The 22,500-nt window shown below is 42.6% G+C and overlaps 2 protein-coding genes and 2 long non-coding RNA genes across 5 annotated transcripts in view; 2 read left to right on the top strand and 2 right to left on the bottom strand.

Annotated features, from left to right (window-relative positions):
- Positions 1 to 22,500, bottom strand: part of LOC121714945 (tripartite motif-containing protein 16-like) — a 1,397,702-nt gene that overhangs the window by 109,289 nt on the left and 1,265,913 nt on the right. The gene's annotated exons all lie outside the window — the stretch shown is intronic.
- LOC121714956 (tripartite motif-containing protein 16-like) overlaps positions 1 to 22,500 on the top strand; it is a 964,796-nt gene that overhangs the window by 596,406 nt on the left and 345,890 nt on the right. The window lies entirely within an intron of this gene.
- On the top strand, positions 3,923 to 17,965 carry LOC121714996. The gene is made up of 3 exons (XR_006033497.1): positions 3,923 to 3,934; positions 6,295 to 6,299; positions 17,839 to 17,965. It is a non-coding gene; the product is annotated as an uncharacterized LOC121714996 (long non-coding RNA).
- Positions 13,859 to 22,500, bottom strand: part of LOC121715001 — a 15,211-nt gene continuing 6,569 nt past the window's right edge. Inside the window, exon 3 of the long non-coding RNA XR_006033502.1 lies at positions 13,859 to 14,309. This is a non-coding gene — a long non-coding RNA (uncharacterized LOC121715001). The remainder of the gene's footprint in view (positions 14,310 to 22,500) is intronic.

Here is a 22,500-nt window from a genome sequence, read left to right as displayed (position 1 = left end):
AGAAGCGCGTTTCATTCTTTATCCATTTCAATATCGGCTTATCGGTGGAAAAAATGACCGATACCAATTATTATAAAAATGCTAAATATCGGCCCTAATAATCGGCCCGGCCGATAATTGGTCGACCCCTACACACATACACACAACACACAAACACACACACACACAGACACACACCCACACACACACACACACACACACACACACACACACACACACACACACACACAGACACGCACACACACACACACACACACAAACTCTGACATACCTGGTGGATCCTTTCAGCATGTGACTGGTCCAATGTGGCTGGTGGGTGGGCTGCTGCTGGTTCTCCACTCACAGGTGGTTAATGGGGCTCACTTGTGTGTGAATGTGTGCGTGTCTGTGTGTGTGTGTGTGCAGGCACGCCTGCAGGTGTACGTCCGTACGCACTGTGCGTACCATCAACCTACTCAACAACGAGAGAAAAATTCCCTTGTGTGTGTGTATCCCATTAGCTGCATGCCATCACGCTATTTACAATTTTCTATTACATAAAGTTAGTGAACACGTTATCAAATTTAACACGCACACATTTTGTTTGAGCAGGAGAGAGAATACGCACGCAGGCGACGCAACTAGGCTAGGCTACTTGTTGTTTTTTCACTCGGCTATCTATATATGGTTATCAGCACACAATGTTGGGCTAATTCACTAACTCAATACTCATCATGGATATCACAAGTTTAAACAACGAAAACAGAAAGGATGGATGCAGCAAAGCTAGAGGAGTTATTCCAGATTGGCAAGAACAAGGTAGGCAATTGCTTGTCAGAATGTTAGACTGCATTACAGCTGTTTAAAGCCAGACATCACGGTACGCTAGAACAAAACTAAACAAGCCTGAACAAAGGTAACTTTAGCCAGTATAGGGCTGTGTCAAGTTGTCTAAATGAATAGGTCATTGTAGACGTTGTCGTTGTATTATTGCATGTGGATGCTGTTATGCTATGTAGGCTACTTTTTTGCTGACCAATGCACGGACCTAAAACCGGGAAACGGACAAATATTGTTCACGCGTGAATTGTTTTTTGCAGGGGGGTGATGGGTGTGTGTACCATAGCATTAATTCCTGCAGGCGCCCCTGTGTGTGTGTGCATGTGTGTGTGCGTGCATCTGTGCGATTCTGTGAGAAGGAAGAGAGGGAAAGAGCAAGACAGTGTGTGTGTGTGTGTGCTAGTACTTAATAGGGCTCCATTACCATTCAGAGCCAATGGGAGCCCTGAAGCGTCCTCCTCAACAAGAAATGTGAAGAAGGAGAACTCATTACACATTCAGATACCTTAAATATAATGAACAGAGGTACATGCACACCTGCAAACACACACAGACACACACACACACACACATACACACACAGACACATACTGTCTTGCTCTTTCCCTCTCTCTCTCTTTCTCTCTCACAGACACACACACACACACACACACACACACACACACACACACACACACAACTTTCGGACCTTTCAGAAGATGAAAAGCAGTGTAGCTCTAATCACATTAAAACAAGTGAATTCATTCATATTGACACACACGCACACGCGCACACACACACACACACATTAAAATAAATCAGAGGTCCTCATCACGCAAACCCACATGGATTCATTCATATTTAGTCAGATTTGGACCGTTAAGCTTCTGGCCTCAGATGTTCAGAGACTAACTAATAGATGAAAGCCAAGGGCCTAAAGTCTATAAATCTGATATGAAAATTTTAAACGCCATACATATTTTCCCTTTCATCTACAGACGTGACATTACGCTACTGGTCTCTGATGAGCACACACACACACACACACACACACCACTCTCTCTCTCTCACATACACACACACACACACACACACACACATGTGCACACATACCACTCTCTCTCTCTCTCTCTCTCTCTCTCTCTCTCTCTCTCTCTCTCTTACACACACACACACACCACTTTAGCTGAGTGGCGTTTACTTCGGACGTGACATTACACCACTGGTCTCTGATGAGCCTCTGGTCTCTGATGAACAAAATAATTCTAAAAAGTACTTACTTAAAGTAGGTACAAGGCTTAAAGGAGAAGTTCGGTGTGATATTTACCTAAAGTGTGTTGAAACATGATACCGAGTGTGAACTTTTGTCTCATAGCTCATCTCGGCTTGTCCCCTGCACTCCGAAATCTGGCGCTAGTTAGCCGATGCTACCAACAGGTTTTCAATGGGGGTGCCTCGGGCATCGGTCTAGCCATGCAAATAAATCACTGTTTTACACCATTTACGAGGCTCAAAGTAGATGCAGTGAGGATAGGAGCAGGCTTCACTCAATTTGTCTATTTCTAAACTTAAAGAGTGCTGGCCTGGATAGTTATAGCACACTGAAGAAGGCACACGCCGAAACGCGTATGTGCAAATAAAAGAGTATGTATGCATAGTGCGGCCTCTCTCCTATTTTTCTTCAAAGTAGATGCACACTTCATTGATAGACTTCTGAGGGCCCTGACATTTTAAACAAGACATTGAGAACTTTAGAAGAAGTTTACCGAGAAGTTTACCGTTCGCCACCATCTTGAATTTAGTCAGGATAAGTCGAGCGACGAGTGCGAATTAACAGGTATAATAAGGGATCAGATTCCAAAAAATAATTCAGTGGAAATGCATGGATTCCAGTTTCTTCCAGTAGCAGCAAGCAGGAATCCATGCATTTCCACGGAATTATTATACCTGTTCATTCGTACTTGTCGCTCAACTTATCTCGACTGTCTGTCATTCAACTCTGGCCAAACTAACATTCCAGCCTAGTTTCTAGTCATCATGTTAGCACAGCAATAAACATTACAGGTACGATTGTCATTTTCAGTGGACCACAAAGCTAGCCTAATCAGTAGTTATCTTGTTTTGCTGTGTTGGTTGATTGCTGTGCCTATAACAAACGTTGGTTGTGCACAAAGATTCTAGAGGGCTAAGATCTTTGGTTGTGCGTGCTGGCTCATTGCTAGGTGGTCTTAGGTAACATATATTAGGCTAGTAGGCTTGGTGTGGACAGGTGGGTAGTTGATTATGCTAACATCTGTTGATGTTGACAAAGATCAGGGGCTTGAGCATTATGGCGGCATCTCCTGGCAGACTGAGGCATGACACTAGGTGCTTCTAATTGATTAAATGCTTATTCCATGTAAACGCAAATGGCAATCAAATTATTTAGCGTTCATGTAAATAGGTCGGTTGAAATCTTTGGTAACACTTTACAGTAAGGGTACATGGATTATCATGAATTCATGTATTAATTAATTCATGATTTATGTTATGCATTACTTAATTCCTTAATATCAGAAATGTACATGAGTTCATATTCTGTCATTTGTGACCTCATACATGAACAACACCTCAACTAAAGCATGTAAGTATGGTGGGCACATCATTATGATTTATGATTTATTAAGAATGATCATGATGATTTCTTTTTCTGCCAAAAAGTGGTCATCACTACACAAATTCTGATTTGATCACAACTTGTGCAGTTCTCGAAACACATGCCATTGTTCACACTTTAGTTGAGGGGTCACGAACATGATGTACTCATGAGATATTAACCTTCATGTACATGTAACATTCATGTAATCATGATGATCATGCTTACTAAATCATAAATCATAATGATGTACCCATCGTACCTAATGCTTTAGTTGATTTGTTGTTCATGCATGAGGTCATGAATAAGAGACTATGAACTCATGTCAATTCCTGATGATTCATAAGATATAAAGGAATGAAGTAATGCATAACTCATGAATTAATTCATGCATGAATTCGTGATAATTCATGTACCCTTACCGTAAAGTGTCACCAAATCTTTAATCAGATTCATTTCAATCAGATTGAAATAAAAATTTCCATGTAACGTGGCTAGTGAGTCTTCAAAGATTTGTTCTCCATAAGCTAAGCATTTAATTAACCCTATGATGCATCTTGCTATTTAAAACGCCACTCTGCTAGGTGGCTAGGCTATATAGTTCATTTTTAATAGCAAACAAAAATGTCAAAATAGCAACAGGTCATTACATCCTATAATTGTCAAAATATTATTGTCCATATTATTCAGTCAATGTGGCGCAATTTAGGCTAGAGTCGGTGGATTAATCTATCAAAAGTGTGCAGCAAGGGCAGGCAAAATGGGAATTATGAGAACCGTTCAGACTCTATGGGCTAAGCCCCGAATGTTTTCAACTGCTAGCGATGCCCCTGGCTTCACACACTCACACACACACACACACACACACACACACACACACACACACACACACACACACACACACACACACACACCACAGCCCAACAGAAGATGTCTGATCTTTGAACTCATATTTAACCAAAGCTTGTGTAAAGTCGATCTATTTTGACAACAGATTCTTTTTACTCCAAAACGGCCCACAATGTGATACTGCCAAATTGCAGCGGGCCCTGGGTCAGGGCTTGGCCTCCTATACTAGAGTGGGCTGGGGGTGCAGCATGAATGACACACACTCCACACACTCCTCCATCTCTCTCTCTCTCTCTCTCTCTCTGATAAAGAGGGGCCTGGGGCCCTTGCAACCCTGCTTGCTGACTGCCAAAAAACTCAAATCTAAGGCTCTCTCCAGAAATGAGACACTCAACGCCCTGCATCCGACCTGCTCTACTACTGTCTTACACACACACACACGTCCTGCTTCTAACCTATTCCTGAACTCATGTCTCTCTCTCACACACATACTCTCTCTCTCTCTCTCTCTCTCTCTCTCTCTCTCTCTCTCTATCTCTCTCTCACACACACACACACACACACTTTGTTGCCCTTCCCCTCTCCCCCTGACACGCCCCCAGATTCACAAGCTAAAAAATGCTAATGTGTGTGTTTAGCGCTGCACCATGGGGTCGCCGAGGTCAACTAGCTCCTGAGGATGCGGGTTTGATGCTCCTGTAGTGATTGAGTGCCTCTCATTCGATATTTACTCTCTAAGACCTCTGCATTACTTTTCCCGTAACTCTCTCTAAACACACACACACACACACACACACACACACACACACACATACACACATACACAACAAAAAGCCAACAATATGAATCCTTTCTCCGTCTCTCTCACTCCAAACCTCAAAGACCAACAGTTCCCCCCCAAAAAGTCCACAAATAAACAAAAAAATAAGGAAGTGAAGAAGAGGAGGAGGAGGAGGAGGAGAGCGAGGGATGAAATCCCTTGTCTTGATGCCCTCTGTCTCCCAGCTCAATCCACGACCTCTGGGAAGGCCAATCCCGGGGCCTCGTTCGCTCTCATTACGGCTCACACACACACACACACACACGCACACACACACACAGGGCTGGCGTTCTCTCGCTCATTACTACTAACCTTGAGTGCGAGCTGGAAGCCCTAATCTGATCTCTGGCCACGGGAGAGAAGCGCAACGCCTGCAGTGAATCAGTAATGAACAGCAACGCTGCCTGCTTCTGCTCCATGCCCTGCCCACCACACACACAACACACACACACACACACACACACACACACACACACACACACACACACACACACACTCACACACACACATACACACACTCACTCACACACACACACACACACACTCACTCACACACACACACACACACACACTTACTCACTCACTTACTCACTCACACACACACGCACACACACACACACACACACACTTACTCACTCACTCTCACACACACACACAGAGGGTGGAGCACGGGGGGTTATTCCTGCATCCATTTAGTATTTAGGCCCCCTTCAACCTCCACACACACACACACACACACACACACACAACCACACACACAGACACACAGGTCAAGCTAACGGAGATCAACCATATCGCCAATCATTAGTTTTGCAAAATTAGAAAAAAAATCAATAAGCACAACGGCATCTGCGCTAGCGGAACTTTAATAAAGGCATTAAGAGATGTGATTGGGGTTCAGCGAGGTTACGGTTCTAGATCAGGAATGCCGGAATGCCGGAACGCCGGACGGAGCCCCTGTGGGCTGATGAGAGAAACATTGAGTGATGAGAGTTACAATGAGAGATGATCATTAGGCCAGTGTGAAAAAGTTTGACACACACACACAACACACAACACACACACACACACACACACACACACACACACACACACACACACAAACTCACACAGTTATGCTCACATGTCAGAGTAACATGTGAAAAGTAACAGCATGCTATAGGTCGTTCCCATTTTTCACAGAGACGCTCAGTGTGAGTGGCTTTGCATATCAGTTTGCATCAGAGGACGGTGTAAGCTGATGGAGATGGAGAGGCTCATTTAACAAGGTGTTTTTAACATCTTCATTTTAATATCAGCTAGCTATTCGGATTGATTCAGACATGCCTACACACATACAAGAACAGGTGCACTTAATTCCATACTTACATTATCCAGAATCAAAGCCGGGTATTGCCGAAATGTATAGAAACAAAAGTTCACCAAACATACATACAGAGCTAGCCTGGCCATGCTCACCCAGATCTCCCTTCAGGGAGATAATATAAGTCTGGAACACATTTCCATCAGACCCCAGAAAGGTACTGCTGGGCCAATCAGCCAATGATCAACGCAAAGCCTACACAAGCACACACACACACACACACACACACACACACACATACACACGGCTGCACAGAATAGTTAATTATTAGTTTATTACATTAATAGTATTTGTGAAAGATCCGTTATGTACTCCAGTTAGAGTCCATGATCCGGTATCATTTTGTCTTTATTAATATTTTGTGGTCGAGTTGCAGTCAGGTTAATTGTAGTATAGTAGTCAACTATACTATACTACACTACACTACACTATACTATACTATACTATACTAAACTATAATTTAATATAATATAATATAATATAATATAATATAATATAATATATAAAATCAATTATGTATACGTATATATAAGTTAAGTTATATTGTATGGTCATGTAGGAAGTTTCCTACTAGAAATTTGTTCTCTGCATTTTATCCATCCAGGACCACCAGGTGGGCAGCCGTGGCCCACTGGTGGGCCACAGCTGAAGTGCCCTTGAGCAAGGCACCTAACCACTCACTGCTCCCCAAGCGCCGCTGTGGTTGCAGGCAGCTCACTGCGCCGGGATTAGTGTGTGCTTCATCTCACTGTGTGCTGTGTTTCACTAATTCACGGATTCGGTTAAATGCAGAGACCAAATTTCCCTCACGGGATCAAAAGAGTATATATACTTATACTTATACACACACACTGAGAGCAGTGAGCTCACTAGGAGCACATACACACCCGGAGCAGTGGGCAGCCCTTGATCCGGCGCCTAGGGAGCAGTTGGGGTTTAGGTGCCTTGCTCAAGGGCAACTCATCCGTGGATGTGGGAGAGCGCTGTTCAGTCACTCCCCGCACCACATTTTTCCTACCAGTCAGGGATCGAACCGGCCACCCTTTGATCACAAGTTTCCCTGACCAGTAGGCCATGGATGCCTAAATATATATGAAGACATATGGTTGCCCAATGTTCACAAGTTCATAAGGAAAGTAAATTCGCTTTTCTAGAGAAGTTCTGATCATCTAAACAATGTTGTTGACAAATTTACTATTTATTTAGATTTCTTCCCCAGGAATAAGCAGATGGAGGCAGATGTTTTGTGTAAGAGCCATTCACAGGTCCTGGCAAGGCTGACGGGGAGAGGAGGGGACTATGATGGCACTGGAGGAAAAGGAACGAGTGACATAGAAGATGAACAAAGGAAGAGGAACGAGTGACATAGAAGATTAGCGGAGGAAGAGGAACGAGTGACATAGAAGATGAGATTTTTCTGATCTCCAAAAGGGGATACTGCTTTACTGTAAATGCAGTTTATCATTTACTGTAACAACACTATTTGTTTAACTTTCCAAAGTTATTTTGAGGTCAATCAACATGAAAATGAATAGATGAATGAGAGTGTGATCTAATGTAATCCGATAAACATTAGTATTCCCATCATAACACACACACACACACACACACACACACAGACTATTCTCCCTTCCTGTGGAGTGTATGTGAGGGATTTGCTTGAGGGGAGCCGTGTTTGATTCTGATTCTGATGCCTGTACTGGGCTCCTCCGGAGAGGAGAGGCTGCGTCTCAACACTAATACACCCTCAGATCATCACATGGGCCCAGAGGAGATACCAGCCAGGCGGCCAGCCTTCATCTGACGCCGTTTCTGAAGAGCGTCGGCCTGCAGCCTACCGTACGTGCCCGTACAATACCTAAGAGGAAAGCAGAAATGAAATGAGAGAGAGAGAGAGTGAGAGAGAGAGAGATCAGCATGCATCTCAGTTAATTTGGTCCTGATCATGCATGTTTGAAAAGATGATTATTATTAAAAGATGTCTTCAGAGAATGTGAAGATTGTTGCTCATGAATATAAATGGCAGATCCACACCACACTGGTGTAAAATACCATTCACGTCGCCACATACATTACACATGCGCTTGGCGCAAGACTTCATGGGACGAGATGTTTTCACATGTCGTCAACTAGATTTAAAATCAAAAGCGGTGTTACTCCAAATGTGTCAGCTGTCATTACAGTAATGTGGATGTAGTCTCTGCTAACATATGTCACAATTAATCCATAGCCTGAAGGACAGTGTGTAGTTCTACTCATCTCATAGTGTTAGACATAACCAGTGATAGAGCTGTGAGACTTGGGGAGATACAGTTAAGCAATGGAGATAGATTCCTGGATCACAACATTACTAATAGACAGCATTTCTACAGCTTTTGTGTCTTGTGTCTTGGGAAGATTGTGGACCCATAAGGGACAATGTGTGTGTGTTTGTGTGTGTGTGTGTGTGTGTGTGTGTGTGTGTGTGTGTGAGTGTCTGTTCATGAGAAGTATTCCTGAGTGTGTGTGTGTGTGTGTCAGAGAAAGAGAGAGGCCGGTGATTTCTTCTCTGTCATGCTGCACTTTCATCATTGTCCTGCTGGTCGTTTACCTCCTCACACACACACACACACACACACACACGGTCAGCAGGGGAGAGCAGAGCAGCAGAGCTTTGATCATGATACACACCCTTAAATCTCCTCTCCCCCATATGTCTCTTTGTCCTGTTTCCCTCCTTTCCCAGTCAATCATTTGCTCTCTCTCTCTCTCTCTCTCTCTCTCTCTCTCTCTCTCTCTCTCTCTCTGTCACTCTCTATGTCACTATCTTTCTCTCTCTCTCTCACATACACACTCTCTCTCTCACATACACACTCTCTCTCTCTCACATACAGTACACACTCTCTCACACATACTCTCTCTCTCTCTCACATACACACTCTCTCTCACATGGACTCCCTCTCTCTCTCACACACACACATGCCCTCTCTCTCTCTCACACATACACACCCTCTCTCTCTCTCCATCTCTCTCTCTCTCCCTCTCTCTCTCTCCCTCTCTCTCTCTCTCTCCCTCTCTCTCTCTCCCTCTCTCTCTCTCCATCTCTCTCTCCCTCTCTCTCTCTCCCTCTCTCTCTCTCTCTCCCTCTCTCTCTCTCCCTCTCTCTCTCTCCATCTCTCTCTCCCTCTCCCTCTCTCCCTCTCTCTCTCCATCTCTCTCTCCCCCTATCTCTCTCCCTCTCTCTCTCTCCCTCTCTCTCTCTCCATCTCTCTCTCCTTCACTCTTTTACCATACACACCTCCACCTCCACTTTCTTTTATGCTATAGATTGTTTCCTTAGAGGCACACATCACCACACACACACACACACACACACACACACACTGAATGTTCCCTGGAGAGGAGCTGTTAGTGGGGGAGCTTGCTTTGTTCCTCATCCTCAGGGTATTCTACCACACATCACACACACACACACACATACACACGCACACATACCAGCAAATATCTAGAAACACACAATCCTGATGAATGCATACACACACACAAATGTAACACACACACACACACACACACACACACACACACACACAAATACAGACACACACAATCCTGATGAATGCATACACACCCACAAATATATATAACACACAGACACACATGTATCCATTCCAATGCATGCATTCACACACTCTCAATCCTCAATTCACACACACACACAAACACACACACACACAGACACACACACACACAGGAATACAAACACACACACACACACACACACAAACACACATACACACACACACACACACACACACTTACACACACACAAACACACACTACTCCTGTCTTTCTGCTTAGTCTCCATGTAGTCGTGCATCGACACCCAGGCACCACCAGCTCTCCCCACACACACATCAGTGCTCACGTGCCTTTAATTGATAATCAACATCAATTACATGCTGAACGGCCAGCGCACAGCTAACGTATCACCGAGCCAATTTGCCCATAACTGTCTGCCTCCCTGTGTACTCTCCTAATTGATGAGCAGTTAGCATTTCCTGGTCCTTGGTTGTGGCTGCACTACAATAGCATGTCTGAGTGAGTCAGTGCTTAAGTGATAATGAGGAGGGGAATGTGATTTAACTGCTTGTTGACCTTGTTTGCGCACCATGTGATTAGATTAGACTTGGCATCAGAGCGGTCTCCAGCGAGATGAGTAACCCCAGCGAAGCTAACGTTTAGCACATGTACAGCACCCCACTAATCTACACACACATACACACCCACACACACAAACATACATACTCAGAAACAAACACACACACACACACACACACACACACACACACACACACACACACACACACACACACATACACACACACACACTTGTGGGCAGCGCTGGAAAGGCTTTGGCCCTTGGCCCTTAGCATGGATCCGACTGGTGAAGGGCCAACGATGCACCAGAAAGGAGTCCGAATCCTCTCAGGAGTGTTTCCTTGATGAGCTTCCTCTCTCCTCTAAATCATGTACGGAGATGTGGGCTTGACTTCACATTAAAAGAAACCATTTGCCATGATGATGATGAGGGGTCTAATGGCATGAGACACAAGGCTTTAATCTCATTAATCACAGTAATGTTTCAACCCGGCGCGTGCTGTGTGCTTCTGTCTGAACCACCTCCTTAGACTGAGACAGAGAGAGAGAGAAAGAAAAGGAGAGATGAAAAGAAAGAGAAAGGAGGAAAGGAGAAAAGGAGAGAGAGAGAGAGAGAGAGAGAGAGAGAGAGAGAGAGAGAGAGAGAGAGAGAGCGAGAGAAATGAGGAGTGTTTGTGTTTAAAATCTGCTCTGGCAATAGAAAAATAGTCATGCGAATAAAGCTGACTTTAATTAAACTGAGAGAGAGACAGAGCAGATATTTCATTTAAGTGTCCTGCCAGACTAGATATCTGAAACAGATTGCACAACCAAAACATATTGAGACCTGTTTGAGCTTCAGCCAAAAACAAACAGCATCAGTAATCACTAATCACCATGCCAACATGTTGTCTCATCCGCAATGACTGTAGCCATGCCAAGCCAGATATGCATGAACAATCCTGTGCAGGTTTAAAATGTCACACTTGATGCTGGTCAGTAGGTGATTTTACAGCACTGTATGAGCCTTGCAGGGCTCCGTAACCCTTTATTTGATCCCTGTTAGCGAAATCCGTCCTAGCCGCTGTCTATCATTTCAGACTCTCTCTCCCTTACATCAACACCACCACCACTACTCTTTCCTCTGAGTAACCTTGTTCATGTATGTCACATTTTTACAAATGTCTTTAATGGGAAACTGTGACTTTTACACAAGAAACTGGAGCTGTGGAACAAATCATGATCCACTCGGAGGAAAATCTCTGGCTTGGTCCACATAACGGCATGGCTGTGGGCACTCTCTTAAAGCAACAATATAAAAGCAAAGCCAAACACTCAGCTCTCCGCTTCCTAGAGTGTTCCGTCGAAAGCAGGCTGGTCCCCCGGGGCGACTCGACGCAACGCGACTCTCCAGGCCTCATTTGGCCGGACACACTCTGGGCTCTGGGCAGGTTGTTTTGATGTGCGAAGCCACTGTGGTTTATGAGAGTGATTTATCACCGTTAAAAAACAGGCAGCGCAGAGAAGGGCCCCCAGATCGCCACCCTCCCCAACCCAGCGTAAGAATTATGTATCAGGAATTAAAAATGCAGCCAGGGCCCGCTCCCCTGGGGCCGACTGCGAGTCGTTTGTGGCGCTACTGAGCGCGTGCGGAGATGCCGAGGTGCAATAAAACACAGCCTCTAGTAGCACTTTAAGATGACACCTCTGTGCTCCCTCTCTCTCTTCTCATTTTTTTATTCACTCGCTCTATCTTTTCTGTTCGCTCATTCCCTCTCTAGTGCTCTCTCCTCTATCTCTACCGCTCTCCTCCTCCTCTTTCTCTTCTCCCCCTCTCTCTCTCTGCTGTCACACGAAATGTAATATAAACACAGGCATGTTCACATAAGCCCATAAACGCTCCTATAATTCAGTCCCTCGGGGCCTCTGCTGGTAGATTAAGGCATGCTTGCGACGTGCGTTATTGTGCAAAATAATATTTCACCAGCGAGTTGGCGGATTGTGTTCACACAGTTAATGGCACCGTCGAGGAATTATTGGCCAAAAAAGGGAAGACACAACATATTCTGCACAATTACTCTCAAGGTGGAGATATTCAAACAATAGCTCTTGGGGTTAATTGATTGCGGAGTGCTTTTATTCTCTATTTCAGAGGGCGCCTATGTATTCTCTCTATTGTTTTAGTTATTGGGCACCACATATTATTAACAGCAAGGTATGGAGTCAAAATAGGGTCATTAATATTGAGAGGTTGTGTAAAGATGTTCACATGTGTAATAAAGTTTTGCAGCTGTGCAAAAGGAGTTCTGAATGTGCAAAGACATTTCGTACCAGTAGAAATATTTTGTACATGTGTGAAAAAATATGTACCTGTAGAAATAGTATGTACTTGTGTGAAAGAAATGTGTATCTGTAGAAATGTTTTGTACATATGTGGGGGGGAAATGCGGATCTGTAAAAATATTTTTTACACTTGTGGAAAAAATATGTACCTGCACAAATACTTTGTACATGTGTGAATCTCCTACGTGATGCTTTCCTGCGCAACACTGAAAGTATGAGCTTGTGAAACTGATTTGCAATGCTTACGGACTTTTGACCCTAATTTTACTGCCTTTCTGAAGAGCCAATCAACACATTGCTTACTGCCAACCAATCAGCGTTTCCCACCGACCACCCAGATTTTGGTGCTAAACAGATTGGCTTCATATCAAAGAGTACTCAGAGCCCGTCTATAATGTCTTATTAGAAATTCTCTTTGATTGGGGTTGCAAAATTATAACTTAATTAAGAGTGACGTGGTAGCTCAATTTATACTGTGATCGCAAAAAGGGTTGAAGCGGAGCCGCAATGTTAACGTTAGCTATTCCCATCCGCTTTTTAGACTTTAACGTTATAGGTTAGCTTCTAGCTAGCAGTAATGTTGACGAAATAGTTGAATTATTCATTCCATTTCCGAAAGGGTGATTCAGTGGTGTCATTCATGATTATAAACAGTAATACTGTACACACATTTATGTTTATCTGCTATTATTATTTGATATGAGAACACGTTTATTTTATCACCCTTTGCAAGTCTATAATAATAGCCTAGTGGACGGCAAAAAGACGAATCAAATAAATGGGTTGTAATGGGACATCCACGGCTAGGAGATTATAGTGAGATTTAACCATAGTAATGCCCTTCCAGGACTGTTGGTTTATTGTTTGGAACACAACATCCCATTTTCTTACATAGGTACATTTTGTTTTGTTTTCTTTGTGTTTCGGGAGTATTTCAAGCACGGTTATCTCGTCAGTTTATGAAGCACAGCAGCGGTTGCTATAGCAACCATAGACTGAACAGGACGGTAGACTACCAAGCAAGCGCTTAGGCAAAGTCTATGGCAAGATCTGAATGTAAATGGATAAACCCGTTCAAGCGTTTTCTTTATTTCCTATTTCTTTCAATTCTTTAACTTAAGACATGTAAGAATTAAGCCTACTTATTCGCTGGGCAACGTACAAACTGACGACTTACATTAGCCCTAGCACTATGAGCTACGATAAGCGTCAGCTAGGATAGCTATGGCAGCTAGTTGTTATTTCATGTTCTGATATGATATGCTTAACGTTTTGATTATGTTACAACTGATAAAAGCATGACAAATAAAGTGACCAAATCGCTTTGCAATATTTTAGTCCAGAAATACTTATAGGTGCTCATTTACAGTAATGTTACGACCTATCTGCCCTTGCTGTTACCTCCAGTTTTAATAACTAGATCTGTGGATTTAGTACCAAAATCTGGTGGTCGGTGGGGAACGCTGATTGGTTGGCAGTAAGCAATGTGTTGATTGGCTCTTCAAAAAGGCAGTAAAATTAGGGTCAAAAGTCCGTAAGCATTGCAAATCAGTTTCACAAGCTCCTACTTTCAATGTTGCGCAGGAAATCATCGCGTAGCGTCGCGTAGGAGATTCACACACGTACAAAGTATTTGTGCAGGTACATATTTTTTACACACGTGTACAAAATATTTTTACAGATCCGCATTTACCCCCCACATATGTACAAAACATTTCTACAAATACACATTTCTTTCACACATGTACAAAACATTTCTACAGGTACGAAATGTCTTTGCACATACAGAACTTCTTTTGCACAGCTGCACAACTTTATTACACATGTGAACATCTTTACACAAGCTCTCAATATTAAAGACCCTATTTTGACTCCATACAAGGGATAAAGTTTTCAAATGTTCTGTGTGTGTGTGTATGTAGATAGTCTCTGTGTTTAATGAGTGTGTGTGTATGTGTGTGTGTGTGTGTGTGTGTCTGTGTGTGTTTCTGTCTGAATGACACTACTGTATATGGTTTATTTTTGTGTATGTGTGTGTATGTGTGTGTGTGTGTGTGTGTGTGTGTGTGTGTGTGTGTGTGTGTGTCCTTGACATATTGGATTGGGCCATAATTTTCTCTTCATTAGCAGTGTGTGCTGTTCTCAGCTGGAGAAGACTCAGTGATGACACTGAGATATGACAAAACCTCCGACTCGCGGCCAACAAATAAGCAGCTCCTGGAGACGAATGTGAAGCCAACAGAAAAGAGAAACAGAGTGTGTGTGTGTGTGTGTGTGTGTGTGTGTGTGTGTTTCTATCTGAATGACACTGTACTGTATATGGTTCCTGGTGACGAGTGTGAAGCCAGCAGAAAAGAGAGCCACAGGAGTTAGAATACAAGTTAGCGAGGAGGATCCGGGAGCTGGTTGCCAGATTTCTGATCAAAGCACCTTTTGAAGTTGCTGTAAGAACTTCATGTGTGCCAACCATTAGTGTGTATGAGTGGGAGTGCGCTTGTGTGTGTGTGACTGTCTATAACTTTGTATATAAGTGTCTATATATGTGTTTTTTCAGGGGCATATATAGATATATATATATAGAGATATTTTGAAAGTGAGGGGGACCAAATTGTGAACACAAACCCATAGTGAGATCAGATTTCCAGATATCGGATCGCCACCTCTGGCCCACTTTCAACCATCATATTTTAAACTTGCCAGAATATTAAAATAATACCATTGATTGTTTTCAAAATATTTTTTGATAAAAATTGTGAAAACGCCAGATCTGCCCTCAAACCAGCTTCTTGCTATGTGCAATTCTACTTTTATGTATTTTTTTTTAGATTTATTTCACACTACTTGGGCCAATGGTAGAATACTGGTCACTACTTGGGCCAATGGTAGAAAAAAGCAACATGGGATGTTGATATTTTATGAAGCCATGAATGAATCATCATGCCTATGATCCAAACTACATGATCAAATAGCCTAGTTAGGCCTACTTAAATTGTCTGGTATAAACCAAATCAACTCTCCACTGTGTGTTTGCAGTTAATATTTATGCAATGTTAGAACTTAACAACAGAAAGTTGCCTTTATAATCAACTATTTGTTCCAACAGCATTTAAACAAAACATTTATAAAATTGAAGAAAAAAATACATAAGAAGTAAAATAAAATACTGTTACTGTAGTAACTGTATCACATTATCCCAAGCTTCAAAGAGCTCCCCACGTCTGTGACAGGCAGACGAGACATCACTAAATTCTCAGCTTGTTTATACCCCACACTGAACGCTTAAGAACGCTAGGCCCATCACTTTGGGGTGTGGTAGCCTACTCTCTGGGATTTATGCACCAAGGTAACTGAAGTACCCAATTTGTGTCTTGAAATTATGTTTGAAATAAATGTCTTAGAACAAAAACGTTGATAGACTTGTATTTTATAGTGAGGCTAGTGAAAACGAGTTGATAAGTATAGGCTAGTTGAGTTTGTTATCATAAACATAACAGCTAACGTCATGTTGAGCAGGAGGAGTTGAGCACTAGGCTACCATAAATCCTCAAATTATGCCCAGGATTGATTCTATTTATAGCAGGACAAATAAAGGCAGGTTCCCATACAAGACGGTGTAAAAATTGCCATCAGTCCACTAGAAGACATTGTTTCGATTTAGGTCAATGAAATAACACCTCTTAATATTTTATTATATGTATTGTATTATGTTGGTTGGATTAATAGCCTACCATTGGCAAAGAAAACTCGTTTTCCTACCATGGGTCTCCAACACACGTTCTCAAGCTCATTCTCTTGCCGCCCCTTTCGAGCTAATTGCCAGAGGCTGAAGCTTACTACATTTAAACACAATTGTTGTGACTCAAGGCATTCCAGCCTACGAATTTTATAAAAAAAAAGTACTAAATCATGCATAATTAAACGATTTAGGCTACTTGGCTATGCAAAAAGGTTTCCATTACAGCACAACCCCTATTCAATGAAGGGCTGCCTTGTCTCGCAATAAACAGCAGTGGAAATCCCGACACTTGTTCAACTGCATGAAACTTAACAGTGAACCATCAAATATCTCCCAGATTTCAGTGCCCATCAGTCTCAATATTTAGCAATATAATCAAACAGTCCAAAAGTAAATTAAATCCCAAACCAAACCGAAAATGCTTTTGATAGCCTACCGGTATGCCGCCCCAAACGAAACGCATGTCTAAATGCAGGTTAGAAATATTTTAAAAAGCCTGCCTCGAATACCAGCCTGCCTCAAATAAAGATGATGATGAATGATTTATGCCAGTGGTCCCCAAACTACGGCCCACCACCTCATTTTAGGTGGCCCCCCAAAACATGTCCGTGGTATATAGGATCCGGCCCGCACTGGAGTACGACATCGTCAAACTATAACCTCCGTAATTTCCCTTATTCATGTAATACTTTTTCTGTCCACTGGTGGTTGTTTTGGCGCTGTTTCGCGTTTGCCATCGAAAACGGAATGAAATGTATAGTAGGCCTACCTGCAAACAATGTAAGAGGCCTCTGCTGACTGCATCAGTGCTCAAAGGATTCTAAAAATGTATCAATTAATTGTTTATAACTAACTAACTTCTATTCAAGTCATAATTCTGGAACTTTCTGGAACTGGAAATGTGCATACAGAGTTCACAAAGTTCTCATCAGGTGAGTGAAAGTTAGAATGGTGGTCATTTCAGATGTTTCTGCCGCTAAGCTATTTATGGTTACTGATATACTCCGAGTCTCTGGCCCTCTCTTAGAGCCAGGCATAGTGAACTGGCCCTCGGAAGAAAAAGTTTGGGGACCACTGATTTATGCTAAGCAAGTAGCCTGGATTATTTTATGATTGTTAGTAGACAAACTGGCTTCAGATATCCAACAGAGTGAATATGAGATTGTGCAGTCTTACAGTACTGTTAATGAGGAGTTTTACAGTTAGCGCAAATCCTATATGTTATTATTTATTTAGCGTACCTATAAGGCTTTTTTTCCTTATCAAAAGTGAGGGGGACGATGGCTGTCTCTTCAGCACTGCGGAGGACATATCCCTCATGTCCCCCGTAACTCCTGCGCCCCTGTGTTTTTTTTTTTATTGGTTTAAATGACGCCATTTTGTCATAAATGCATGTAATTTCCATACAGTTCCAAACGAGACATACAGTAGCTCAGACAAAGAGCTTCTCTCTGCTACTCCTCTTGGAAATGGTGTAATAAAGATTATAGTGCCGAGTCCAGTACATCTGCGCCTGTGCTCCCCTGGTGAGGGAGGGGGCAAGTGCTCCGTGCCGCGCAGGGAGGAGTGTGGGGGCGCAGGGAGGAGGGGGGGGGGGGGGGGGTCAGGCACACAGGGTACTCTTGAGTCAAGTGACTCTGATGGGACTACACCCTGGCATAGGAATGCAGAGAGGAGGGAGGAGACGGACTGAAAAGGAGAGAAGTGGAGTGGGGAAGAGAAGGGGAAATCAAGAAAAAGAGAGGGAGTGCATAATGTGTGTGTGTGTGTGTGTGTGTGTATGTATTTGTGTGTGTGTGTTTGTGTGTGTGTATTTGTGTGTATTTGTGTGTGTGTGTGTGTGTGTGTGTGTGTGTGTGTGTGTGTGTGTATTTGTGTGTGTGTGTGTGTGTGTGTATTTGTGTGTGTGTGTGTGTGTGTGTGTGTGTGTGTGTGTGTGTGTGTATTTGTGTGTGTGTATTTGTGTGTGTGTGTGTGTGTGTGTGTGTGTGTGTGTGTGTGTATGTGTGTGTGTGTGTACTGTATGTGTGTGAGAGAGTGAGAGAGCTAAGAGTTTTGAATTCACAAAACTTCTTTATTACCATTTTAAAGAAACACAATGCAGGAATCTCCCTTTCTGTCAATGTTCAACAACCTGGGTAGCCAATCAACAACCTGGGTTCCTATGTAGCACTATGGAGGAACCCAATTTGTCAAATACAGAAGAAAGCAGCATATTGCTTTTTATATTGTCCACGTTTTATATTGTCGTAACGTCAAAACTAGAAAAAGAGTGACTCGGATTGACACCTTACCCTAAATGATAGGGGTGCAGGTGCACGCCACAACTCAAGTAAGACTTCCAAGACTTCATTTCGACTTTGGGAATTTAGCCTCCGACGGTGAAATCACTTGAAAATTGTTTGGTGTATGGCAAGCATTAGGAAGAGTGACTGTTAAATGGGAATGGAATGTTAACGTTTGTCAATTCATGTGGACTAATCCATCGTAACTAGGGCCTGTGCAGAAAGTGATTCATTTTGAACATTGTGCAATAAGCCTGTCAAGTTTGTCATGACTGCTGTACAAGTGCTGAAGATTGAACAAAAATGGCACTAATCAGCACTGTTTACAATTGTGTACAAAAAAGCAATTACTTATGCTACCGTTCAAAAGTTTGGGGTCACTTGCCACTGCTCACAAATGTCCTTGTTTTTATCATTAATGTTGTAAATGACTGATCTTTAATGCAATATCTACATTGCCAGCATCACATTTAATTCAATATCTACATTGCCACCATTACATTTAATGCAATATCTACATTGTCAGCAGTACTGTACATCATCAGCAATCATTCATCCAATGTTACAAAGGCACATTCTGTTTACTAATCTGATATCATAAAAGGCTAACTGAGAAAAACATTGGAGAACCCTTTTGCAATTATGTAATCTGAAAACTGCTGCCCTGATTAACCCTTGTGTTATCCTCAAATCTTACCACTGCCCTGATTAACCCTTGTGTTATCCTCAAATCTTACCACTGCCCTGATTAACCCTTGTGTTATCCTCAAATCTTACCGACATGCTTTATCCTTTTCTCAATGTGACCCCAGCTAAATAAACCCTAAGAAAATGATTATAATTCATAATGTTACCCAGTTTTTTTGTGACAGGTACTTAACAAGAGTGTAATAACCACCATCAAAAGCCCTACAAAACAATCCCACCCCCCCACACTCCTTTATGAACCTTGGAACCCTGGCTGGCAATATTGCCCATCCAGTGTCAGCAGCCCAAAGGCTTGCTGTTGCTTCACCCTTTGACTTATACAGTCCTGCCAAAATGACTTTTATGTAATATATACTTGTATATGTAATAATGATAATAACAATATGTTCTCATACTATTACAATAATAATATCCATAATGTGTCAAATATTCATGTATCTTATGTTTCATACAGCTGGGGTCAAACTGACCCCAAGGAACACCAATGTACAAAATATTTGTACAGGACATTGAAAACATATTATTGTACAAATTACGGCAGTGTAAATATCGATGTATATTGTCTCCATTCAGCTAAATAAGTATTGATAATCAGTGTTGGGAGTAATGCATTAAAAAAGTAATGTAATTACAGTAATGCATTGCTTTTTGCTTTAATGCAGTAATGTAAGGCATTACCAATACAATTTCTGTCATATTTTACTCGGTACAATTCTCAGTAACTGAAGTTACTTTCCTTTTTAATCCAAAATTGAGAAATGCTCAATTGGCACCAGAGAAGATTATCCAAGAATTAAAAAAAGTAATCTATGCTGGTCCTGGAATTTGATTGCCTTGTTTAGATCAGGGGTTCCCAAACTTTTCCAACACAAGGCCCCTCAAATACCACTAGGTTCTGGCCAAGGACCCCCTTGATGTGTTATTAAACCCATCGAGAATACTACGGCAAATGTAAAAATACATTAAGCTAATCCTTATAATTATTTTAGCCACAACCACATCGCGATGGAGCATACAGTGTGTAAACATTTTATTTGGGGCTTTCTGCTATATGAGAGCCATCACTCTACTACTATTCCCAGTCATTATCAAGGGAAATATGTTCAGACATGCGTCACATTATTATAATGGCATTGTATAACAACCCTCATAGTATATTTTAAATGTTTCAAGTGTATTTATGTCTTGCTTTTATTTTTCCTTCCAACTTGCTGAGGCCCCCCTGGCACCCCCTCGCGGCCCCCACTTTGAAAACCACTGGTTTAGATGACTGTAGAAAGGGAATTTGAGTTATCTCTGCCTTTGGCCTTTGTGGCCTACATTGTCCCATGAACCATTACTGCAACCATTATATTGTTCTTTTGTTAGCCTTAAGCCTAGCTCAGTCATTATGCCATACCACATCACCTCCTGCCGTGTAATGAGCTGCATTGAACACATGAAGATCTATTGAGAACACCAAATTCATATTTCCTGTTATTTTGGTGAAAATAATGTAAACGTAGTGTAATGCCTTACAATTCAAAGACAGTAATATTGTAATGTAACAATGAGATGACAGTAACAAGTAATAAATAATGCATTACGCTTTTGAAGTAACTTGCCCAACACTGTTGATAATGACTTGACACATATTGCTTAGCGATACCAAATTCCTTGCACCCTAGAAAAAAATAGCATGCTAGCTAACATTAACTCTTGATTAGCTTGTTATGGTTGCTTTTTGCTGCCAGCAGCTTTTCAAAATGAAAATCCAGCTCCTAGCACCTGACGTAATAGTTTCTTATTTCTAGACCGGTGTTCTGACGAAGTTAGTGGCTGGAGACTGTTTTGCTGACCCAGATCCAGGTTTATTTGTGTAGAATAGCAAAGAACTGGTTCGAGATTTGTCACCGACTCCGAACCAACACTAGAACAGCATTGGTGGAAAAGGGGTAAGAGGGGGGGGGGGGGGGGGGGGGTAGAGAGAGGAGAGTGAGAGAGAGGGGGCCATGTTCAGTTGAGAAGGGCTAAATTGTTCTCTCTTTAGTGGGTGCTGTGGAGGCGGCCTTTTCCCACTGGAGACTCTGAGAACAATCCCAGAATGCCACTGGAGAATCTGAGAACAATCCCAGAATGCCACTCCAAGCCTGCAGTAGGTGAGCAGAAGGGGCCAGGGTTGAGGGGGCAACCTGCAAGAGGGGTGGTGGGCCTCCACTTAAGGCACTGTGCGTGTGGTTGTGTGTGTGTGTGTGTGTGTGTGAGAGAGAGAGAGAGAGAGAGAGAGAGAGAGAGAGAGAGAGAGAGAGAGAGAGAGAGAGAGAGAGAGAGAGAGAGAGAGATGAGAGAGAGAAAAGGGAGTTGCTGGGGTAGATGGATTGGTCAGAGCCCTCATGTACAGGCTGTGGAGGATGCTGCTGGGTGTTGAAAGCTCCACCCCATGTCAGTTCCATAGAACTATATGAGGGAGTGTGTATGTGTGTGCCTGTATGTCTGTCTGTGTGTGTGTGTGTGTGTGTGAGTGTGTGTATGTGTGACTTGGGCCTGGGTCTGGAATGTCTGTTTCTGAGAATTGCTTCAGTAGCCTGTGTGTGTGTGTGTGTGTACGCGTGCACACTCAGAATCACTTTAACAGCCTGTGTGTGTGTGTGCGCAAGGTTCTCAGAATCACTTTAGCAGTCCACCGTCAAACACGTTCATCAGCTATAGTAAGGGAGAGGAATGTCCTGATTTTACTCCACCGTTGCTGAATGGTTTGCACATACTGACATAAAAGACTCCTCAAAAGGCCGAACACCTGTGCCCGTGCAGAGCACTCGGCAATCTGTAACCTCCATATTGGTGCTGAATCATTATGACCTCATGTGT

This window comes from Alosa sapidissima, chromosome 8, assembly GCF_018492685.1.
Source record: "Alosa sapidissima isolate fAloSap1 chromosome 8, fAloSap1.pri, whole genome shotgun sequence".
NCBI lineage: Eukaryota > Metazoa > Chordata > Actinopteri > Clupeiformes > Clupeidae > Alosa > Alosa sapidissima.
The sequence above is the reverse complement of the archived record's forward strand: the minus strand, read 5'-3'. Positions and strand labels throughout refer to the sequence as shown.